This window comes from Rhinolophus hipposideros (genome assembly GCF_964194185.1).
Source record: "Rhinolophus hipposideros genome assembly, chromosome: 14".
Lineage (NCBI taxonomy): Eukaryota > Metazoa > Chordata > Mammalia > Chiroptera > Rhinolophidae > Rhinolophus > Rhinolophus hipposideros.
The window spans coordinates 32,783,117-32,793,067 of record NC_138060.1 but is presented as its reverse complement, the minus strand read 5'-3'; the positions used below and the strand labels follow the sequence as shown (position 1 = coordinate 32,793,067).

Genomic DNA, 9,951 nt, shown 5'->3' with positions numbered 1-9,951 from the left:
CATGGGGGGCGGGGGGAAGGGATTACTGACATTCCAAGGATGTCATTGTAGGTGCAAAAAAAAAATAGACTGCCCACTTCAAGGCACAGATTAACTTTATGAAGGAAACTAAAGATGTGACTTCCCGCCATGGCCCACTTAGTTATGAAATTTTTTATGTTCACATCATCTTTTGTGATTATTTTCAGTCTCCAGAGCTTGTCAGGTTTAACCTGTGGCCCATTTTCCATCCTCAGGAGTTATGAGGTACATGTGGCTAGAAACAACACTGGAAGCATAGGTTGAAACAAGAAGTATAAAGCCTTAAATGCCTTGTAATGTATTTTTTTTAATGCTGCTATGATTATTCACATGCAAATCTTTTCTTTTTTTTTTTAATTGGGAAACAGTGTGTACTTCCAGGCCTTCTTTCCAAGTCAAGTTGTTGTCCTTTCAATCTTAGTTGTGGAGGGTGCCGTTCAGCTTTAAGTTGTCCTTTCAGTCTTAGTTGTTGAGGGCGCAGCTCAGCTCCAGGTCCAGTTGCCGTTTTCTAGTTGCAGGGGGCACAGTCCACCATCCCTTATGGGATTCGAGGAATCGAACTGGCAACCTTGTGGTTGAGAGCCCACTGGCCCATGTGGGAATCGAACCGGCAGCCTTCAGAGTTAGGAGCACGGAACTCTAACAGCCTGAGCCACCGGGCCGGCCCCAGGAATGCCTTGTAATGTATTTTTGGTTAAAATCCATAATCAGTGGAACCTGTAACATTCCCCCCACTAAAGAGTCTTAGAGGGGGAATGAGAGCCCTGTTCTCACACTAGGGAGTCTTGGGTTCTAACACAAGAACTCTGTAGCAGAGCCACTGAAGGGTAGCTATTGTTATCAGAGTCCTGGTTTAGGCTAATTAGACTAGGGGTTGGGGGTTGGAAGCAGGAGGACCTCAAGGCAGGGAACCATAGGGAACCATTGCAACAATTGACTCAGTGAGAAACAGAAAGGGTCTTAATGAGGATGAGGGACTCAAGTGGGGCTCACCTGGGCCCCCAGTCTCCCACACGTGATGAATCAAAACTACCATGCCAACGTAACCCTAATGAAGCCAAAGACTAGAGTCTCTGAGCAGTGTCACACCCTAAGACACAATATCCAACCATCAAAAAGTAATTTTGAAATAATTAGAGATCTTTCTTCCATTTCTCAAATACCTTAGGACTGCCTCAGGCCATCCACTAATACCCTGAGGGCCATGGAACTCAAAGAAATTCTCTTTCTTCTCCCATCCACTTTCTTCAGGCCTTAGAGCTGCCCCTGTCCTTCCTTCCTCTCACCTTTCCTCTCATCTCTTCAGCTCTCTCCATCCCCCAATCCCCATTTTCCGCCCCTTTAAACTTTAAGGATCTACTCCCCTCATTGTGTAGGGGAGAATAAGAAACGGAACAGGCAAAGACAAAGCAATCTTTAGGTGCCCAGAGGGTAAAAGTTGGGCATTTTTATAGGTTGCCCACACAAACACCAAAAAAATAAAGGCTCTCATATGCAAATGGACACCCTAGGGACTCCAGTTGTTCAGTTTCTCCCTTCCTCCTTCCCCTGCTTTATTTCCATCTTTTTCGATAGTAATTTCAAAGTAGGGTCTTCAGACCGGCAGTATTGCATCAGTGAAGAGCTCTTCAAAATGCAAATTTATGAGCTCCACTCCAACCTACTGAATTACAATCTCTGGGGGAAGGGCCAGGAAATTGTTTTAATGTGGCTGCTGGAAGGTTCTTATCACATTAATCTTTAGGAATCACTGGTCTAACAGAATTGAGAGCCATTACTCTCTCAAACCTGTGGAGGTGCTGCTGAGTAAACTTGACTGGATCCATCTGCCCCTGCTAATAAGTCTTAGGAAGAGGTAATGAGAGGTTTCCCAGGCAAGGACATATCCATATTTATACTTAATCCTCTCTCCCTACAAGACGTTTGGCTAGGGCAGTGTTTCGTAACCTTTTGCATATCATGGCTCATGAGAAAAATGAGAGGATTTAGAGACACACTGGAGTAAACACAGAGGTTCTCCACCAGAGGTGCCCAGTTCTAGACTATGAGGGAAAAAGCGTGTCTGGGGATAAGAAGTCACAATATTTCCCTGTTTGCCTTAAAGGAAGCAAGTGTGAGACCATCCCCTAACACCCAAACATTGGGTTCTATCTCACCCACACTGCAGCCTTGAAACACCAGGAGTGAGTGAGAGTCTAAATTGCTGTCACAGGCCTGCTGGTGGCCCATTCTGCCATATAAGCAGCAAAGTAGAGGGATGCAGCTTCTAGTTGAGGCCCTAAGATGCCTCTGAAGTGGAAAAGAGTGTCAATGTGGATACTATAATCCTCTTCTTTCCCCAAATTAAGCTCAGGTGAGGACTTCCTCCAAGGTACAGGTGAAACCATACCCATATCACTTCTTGCTTCCAAATCTAGCCCTGGGATCTCAGATCTATATTAGGTTACTTAATTATGTTTCATGTTAACTGCTAGCCTGCCTCCCTTTCTCTTCATAGAGGTACTACCTACCCACCGTAAGAATTGGAATGAGCTTTCAAGGTAGTGATGAAGTCCAATTTTGTTATCCTGAGGATATGGAAAAAAAGAAACCTTTGTGCACTGTTGGTAAAAAGGTAAACTGGTGCAACTACTATGGAAAACAGTATGGAGGTTCCTCAAAAAATTAAAAATAGAACCACCATATGGTCCAGCAATGCCACTTCTGGGTCTTTAAGATCTGACAATTAAGTTTGCAAACTTGTTGCAACGATGTTGCTAAACATTTTTGACATCAGAGGGATTCTTCATTATGAATTTGTACCAACTGGACAAACAGTTAACCAAGTTTACTATTTGGCAGTGCTGAAAAGGCTGCATGAGAAGTTAGACAACCTGAACTTTTCGCAAACAATTCATGGCTCTTGCATCATGACAATGCGCCAGCTCACACGGCACTGTCTGTGAGGGAGTTTTTAGCCAGTAAACAAATAACTGTATTGGAACATGTTCCCTACTCACCTGATCTGGCCCCCAATGACTTCTTTCTTTACCCAAAGATAAAGGAAATATTGAAAGGAAGGCATTTGATGACATTCAGGACATCAATAGTAATATCACTACAGCTTTGATGGGCATTCCAGAAAGAGTTCCAAAATTGAAGGGTGGACTAGGCCCTGGCGTCGGTGCATAGCTTCCCAAGGGGAGTGCTTCGAAGGTGACCGTAGTGATTTTGATATTCGGCAATGAAGTATGTAGCACTTTTTCTAGGATGAGTTCGCGAACTTATCAATTATATCTCACTACAACACTGGAAAAATAAGATGAAATAAAATAAATAGAACTAGTAGATACTTATATAATTATAAAAACATAGTAAATATTTAGGGGGATAGGATGAAATACAGGATATAGAAATAGAGATGAACCTAAAAGAAATTTTTAATAAAGTATTATTCAGCATCTATTGCATATCCATGTCTGCCATATACAGTAGCAGGCACTGAAGATACAAAAAGAAAGAGAGAGAGAGAGAGAGAGAGAGAGAGAGAGAGAGAGAGAGAGAGAGAGAGACAGAAAGAAAGAAAGAAAGAAAGAAAGAAAGAAAGAAAGAAAGAAAGAAAGAAAGAAAGAAAGAAAGAAAGAAGGAAAGAAAGGAGGGAGGGAGGGAGGGAGGGAGGGAGGGAGGGAGGGAGGGAAAGAAAGGAGGGAAGGAGGAAAGAAAGAAGGAAGGAAAGGAGGAAGGGAAAAAAGAAAAAAAAGAACGAAAAAGACATGTCCCTCCCCTCAGGGAGCTTACAGCTGGAGAGGAGATAGCTGAACACACAGTACAATGTGACAAGTGCTTTGGGAAACGTCTGAGGAGAGCACAGAGGGGAGGCTCCTAAAGCAGCCTGGAGTGTCAGAGGAAGCTTTGCAGAAGAGACAAGATCTGAGCTGAGTCCAGAAGGACAGGTAGGAATTACCCACCTGGTCAAACGGAAGTCCATATCACCTCAAAGCAAACACAAAAACAACCATGCAGCAGTAAAAGTCTTTAGAAGAATACAGAAAGAACATTTCAAATATTCCAAGTACCAGAACATCCTCTCTCCCTAGAAAAGTCACAGAGGAAGAACACAAGATGGCAGTGGTGCGATGGGATTGCACAAAGCAGCGAGACCTTGAAGCGTCAGACACAAGCTGCAAATCTAATCAAATTTGACAAGAAACGGGCACTCACTGGTCCATTGGGGATGGAGGTAGGGTGAAGTGGCACTGCTGTCCTGGACAACAGGCAGCAGTATGTATGGAAAGCCTCAAAAATGTCCATGGTCTTTGACCTAGTAATTCAACCTTTAGAAACTGATCCTAAGTGAAGATTTTCATACAAGGATATTTATAATGGCATTATTTTCAAATATTGAAAGAGTTGGCAACAAGCCAACTATGGTTAGATGAACTGTGGCACAGTAAAGTAGCAGATGGTCAATTACAATCATGTTCTTGAACAGCGTTTAATTAAAAAATGTTCAGGAGATAATTTTAAGCATAAAAAAGGATACGAAACTGCATATACCATATGATTCACATTTTATTAAAAATTTATATGTGTGTGTAAAGAAAAAAGACTGGAAGGAAAAACATCAAAATATCAACAGTGATAGAATTACAGGTGGCTTTTATTTTATTCTTTAAGCTTTTTTATATATTCCAAATTTTAATCCTATGTGTGCCGTACTATTATCAGAGGAAAATAATACACATTATAAAAGAAAATGCTAAGGGAGGCTATCTCTAGAAAATGAGGTCAAAGTTGATTTTTAAAAATTCTTTTGTGCTTTCCAAAATATTTTCCCAAATTTCATACTATGTATGACTCTTTAAAAGAAATCACTGAAGAGCCTTTTTTACTAGAAACCCAGAATGCTTAGGGAATAAGCTGATATTTTAAGGGATCAGTGATTAAGTCACCTGCTGGGAACAGGTGTCAGTTTAACAGAAAATGACATGGTAGCTGGTCCCCTGCCTCCAGGACTTGAGGACCTCCTATTGCTCTCCCAACTTTCTGCTCCCACCGTTTCTACTACCTTTGAGAATGGGAAATTGGCAGGGCTTTTGACCTTGATCTGTAATCTGCAGCTTTAATTCTGTTATGCCCTTTCTCTGTGACCTGGCATTAAGTGGGTTTGCAGGTGGGGGGGCAAGACCAGCCCATCAAACAGCAGATACTCTCTGGAGTACTGGGAGAGTACAGTCCACATAAAAGAGATTTTCTAAAATAAGTACTCAAATCCCTTTGCGTGAAGTTCTCTTTTATCTCCTCACCATTCTTCATTTCTTTGCACCAAGTTAATTAACAACAATTTTTCAGCAAGCACATTCCTGACAGGTAAGTATTTAGAGCCTTGATCACTTCCCTTACCTTTCCTTCCCCTCTGTATTGTTGGGCTCCACGGAGCTTGAAAACCATTCTCTTGTGGGAGGAAACAGAAGCAACCCTCAGTGTCATTCTCCCTTGGTCTTTATCATCTGCAAACATTGCACTAAATTTCCCAAACAGTACACCTACACCTTCCATGTTCTTCTTGCTCCAAACATAGCTTTTTTATTTTCAATTATAGTTGGCATTCAATATCATTTTATATTAGTTTCAGGTGTACAGCATAGTGGTTAGACATTTATATAACTAAAAAAATGATTCCCCTGATTAGTCTAGTACCCACCTGGCACAATACATAGTTATTACAATATTACTAACTATATTCCCTATTTGTATATGTATATACTGTACATCCTGGGACTATTTCGTAACTACCAATTTGTACTTCTTAATCCCTTCACGTTTTTCACCCAGGCCCCAATCCCTCTCCCATCTGATAACCCTTTTGCTTGTCTTGAGGCTTTTTTCTTTCCCACAAGCTTTGGCTTGTTCTCAGCTTTAGCCTTCCTGACACTCTTCTCATGGGTATGACAGGCCTGGGCCAGCTATTGGTTCCCATCACACCCCGTCTCGATGGGATTATGTCTACCTCACTAGGTAAAACAGTTAAACACATTCCGTTTCTTTTCCGGGTTTCAGCACCATACTGAATAGATCTCAAAGCCTATGGACATTTCTCTAACCCATTTACTGGATACTTCCAGCTGAAAATTTATCTGGATTCACATTCCTTTTGTCATGTGGTTGTCCAGCGTGATAGTTTGTTTCATGGTTTTACCAAACCAATTGCTCCCCATTCCTTCCAATTTGGGGTGGAATCTCTCAATTAGGTAGGTGTTTCCTGTCAAACAGGTCTTCCCAGATGTAATGCAAAGCACTTAGTAATCTGTGCCAGAAGCACTGGTATCAAAAGCCACAATCTGGAAAATCAAAGCCTGCTAGTTAACACCGGGAGTAGCCAATACTTCCGTTTTCATTTCTCATTACTCTTCACAAATGACAATCTTTAAAATGAAGGCGGACATGTCTATGGCCTCTGACACCTCTACTCTTAGCTTCCTGTGTATTTTATAAGGTCCTTCAAAGCCAATAAATATATACAAGGCAGTGTACTTCTACCTCCAGCTCTTACTCTTTCATATGTAAATGTCTAAGTGTGAGTATTGATCAATAAGACTGATCTATATTGGTGGGTGTTGGCCACATCCTGCATGCCGCCTTCTCCAGCACACCTCACCCCTGCTCTCTGTGTCAGGCCCCGAGTTCTCCCGAAGGGAGTTGGTCCAAAAAGTTCATGACTCACCTGTTCCTTACTGGGCAGGAACAGCCTTGCTCGCTCCTGCTCCTGCCAGGGCCCTCCAAGGCAGTGCTCTCTGACTATTGATGAGTGTCGGGTGCTGCTGGGGTGGAGCAAAAAGCTGCCTCTTAGGCCCCAAGTGGAAATGTTTCTCCTCCACCAGAACCTCCACTGGATCACCACTTTCCTCTCAAGCCTCTTGAAATTGGCTTCAACTCCCTCCTCTCTTAGAAAGACTTTCTTTCTGGCTTCCTGCCTGGCATGTGTCTTCCCCATTGTCTAGGCACCTTTTCTTCTCTGAAGTGTTGGAAGAGTTCCCCTTCAAGGCTCTTCACCCTCTCTGCAAGCAGGGAGAACCCACCGTGCTTGCAGCATGCACTGTTCGCTTAGGTGGGAAGCTAAACATGTACTCAGCAACAATTCTCTCTCAGCTTCCAGACTTCCTGGGTCAGAGGCCTTTGTGACTCTCCCTGTGAAAATGTGCTTGTTCACCAATTGGTTCCTTAGACAGCACGTTCACAGTTCCGTTAAGAAAACAGCTCTTAAATCTGCTTTATCAGTGTAAATCAACTGCCTCTCACTGTTAATAATAATTAACTCTACCGAGTTCTCAACTTTAAATGTTTAAGAAGCAGCAAACTCAAAACATACAGAGATGGCTTACACACGCAATGGCCATGATCTTTCTCATGCTTCTTCCCACCCAAGCCCATTTGCTGGGTCTCCTGAAACCAGGCACCCAACAGAGGTTTCTGAAATGCTCCCACCCTTGTCTAACCTTTGTCTTACTTTTTCTTCAAGGGCCTCACACCTGATCACTATAGCTATGGAATCATCAATACAGAAGGAACCTCAGAAACAATCTCATCAGTCCCATTTTTTATGTGTAGCAGGTACAAATTTTCACTCACAGACTCAAATGTGGAAAATGTGACTTCATTACACTATAACTAACCTTAGTTCTTAAGTTCTCATTTCTGCTTATCTTGCTAATGCAGAGTGACTCAGTCACTTTCAGTTTTTTTTCTCTCGGGTCCTTTTGAGTTAATACTCAACCAGTTCAGGATTCTCTCTCTTTCTCCTCCCCCCAGCCACAATAAAAGTTCAGATGGGGCGTGAGGTACAGTTTATGTTCCATCCTGGCAACAGGAATGAGGAAATGGAGTGTCAGTTGGACCCACAATCCTCTCTCCATGCTAGCCTCTGCAGAGAGAGGCAGCTTCATGCTAGATCCTTATTGCCAGACACTGGTGTCCACTGCTATTATCAGGGGTCCTTCAAGGCTTCCAGTCACCCAAGTCAATGAGCTGCCTTCACCTTTATCTAGGGATACCAGATTTCGCAAATAAAACTATAGGATTACCAGTTAAATTTAAATTTCAGATAAACAACAAATGATTTTTTTTTAGTCTAACCAAACAATTGCCATATCTCAGTACTTTCTCATGAAAGTAGAAGTGGAAGACCTAGATGTCCAGGCCTTGACACAGCTCATCCCTCCTGCTATGTGGATGGAAGGAAAACCCAGAGAGAAAGGCATGCCTATGTATATGACATTTAAACACACTGTGACCGCCTCCTGGGAAGAAAGAGCCCAGTGTACATCCTGGAATCCAGCCTAATGCAAAGTGTCTCTCCATGTTTAATAGGTAGATGGGTAGTTGCTGTGGTTGCTCAGAAGTGCAAATGCACTTAATGCCACAGAAATGTACACTTACAATAGTTAAAACGGCAATATTTTATGTTGTGTTTATTTTACCACAACATTTTTTTAAAGTCCTTCTTGGTAGAAGGAAGGAAGGGAAAAGACAAAGATTGTCTTCCTAAATTACAGATTAAAAAGTAGGGATGCATTCATCTTTCCTGCCTTCCAGTAAATGCCTTCCTCTGCGCTTTGGCTTCCTCTGCAGGTTGGAGGCAAGGTGACTGCAACCAGTCTGGCCTCACAAACTGCATGTAACAACAGCTATAGGAAGAGAAAGCCAGCTGCTAACAGGAGCTCTCCTAGAAATTGAAGTCCTTCTCCAGAAGTCCTAGCATCTCTGCTCATACCTCATTGGCTCAAGTTGGGTCACATACCCATTCATTACCCAATCCCTGACAATGATATGAGAGTCCCATTGGACCAATCAGCCCCACACTTGGAACTGAGGGAGGGTCAGCTTCTCTTGAATAGTAGACTGTGGAGGGGGGAGAGATTGGTGCTTAAATAAAAATGGGCCTGTTGGCAAGGGTGAATGGGGAAATGGATGGGCAATCCAGCATCCAGTACATGGGGGCTGTGTAGAGCAGAACCATACTGTCTGGTGCTTACTTGGTGTTCCCAAGGCCATCAGGAGGAGAGAAGCTGAGAGGCAGAAGCCAAGTATTCCATAATGTGACACTTCCCATGACCATCCTCTCTACTTTCTACCTCTCCTCCCCACCCCCCACCAAAATAAAAGTCTTGAGTTAAATTCTATTCAGGCAATTGATATAAGCTCTTTGTGGCTGAATCCCCAGGTGCTCTAGGCCCTGCTCATTATACCTCATTCTTACCCCATGGAGTCTGTTTTGCTCAGGGATCCCTGGTGGTCCCTGATGACACTCGGTGCAGGAAGAGATGTCTTCTGTGTCCTCAAACAAGAACACCTGTTAGGCCAATGTGGCTAGTAAAGGAAGTTCTTTTTAACTCCAATAATGTAAACATGCAATTGGATAAACTGAATATTCACTAAACATTTGGAACGCGGCATGAGATAAAATTATATGGATTTGGGAGAGACTTAAAATGAATGCAGGAAACCAAAATGTTATGACCCACTAAGAAACAGTAGAGAAAACTGGAAAATAAAAGTAGAATTTAGTATATTGTGTTCTTTCAGTCTGAAGATACACAATGAAAGAAGTTTTATAAGAAATTTTGAAAACCCAGAGAAAAATACAAGTGCATCTAATCCAACAGGGATTCTTTCTAAAATAAGATGTGAGAAATGTGGCTTTCCCGGGGGAAGAATGGAACCTTTTTAATAATGAGTTTAAGTTCACAGGTGCAGAAATGGAATGGGGTCTGGAAAAGGCAGTTAATATTGACATGCTGTGCAGCAAACAAAACAGATGAGGTAACATTTTTCTGAGGTATTTGTGCCTAGTCCCCCCAGTAAATATGCCACACATCATTAGAATACTTTTTTAATGTTTAGAATTCCATAATTTTTGGAGAATGTGTCTATGATGTGGTGATGTGCACTTGT

General features: G+C 42.4%; 1 long non-coding RNA gene across 1 annotated transcript; it reads right to left on the bottom strand.

The window, feature by feature from the left end:
* Positions 1-309: 309 nt before the first annotated feature.
* On the bottom strand, positions 310-7,148 carry LOC308507182. The gene is made up of 3 exons (XR_013994864.1): positions 6,725-7,148; positions 5,404-5,454; positions 310-3,309 (listed from the first exon to the last, which is right to left on the bottom strand). It is a non-coding gene; the product is annotated as an uncharacterized lncRNA (long non-coding RNA).
* Between the last annotated feature and the right edge of the window lie 2,803 nt (positions 7,149-9,951).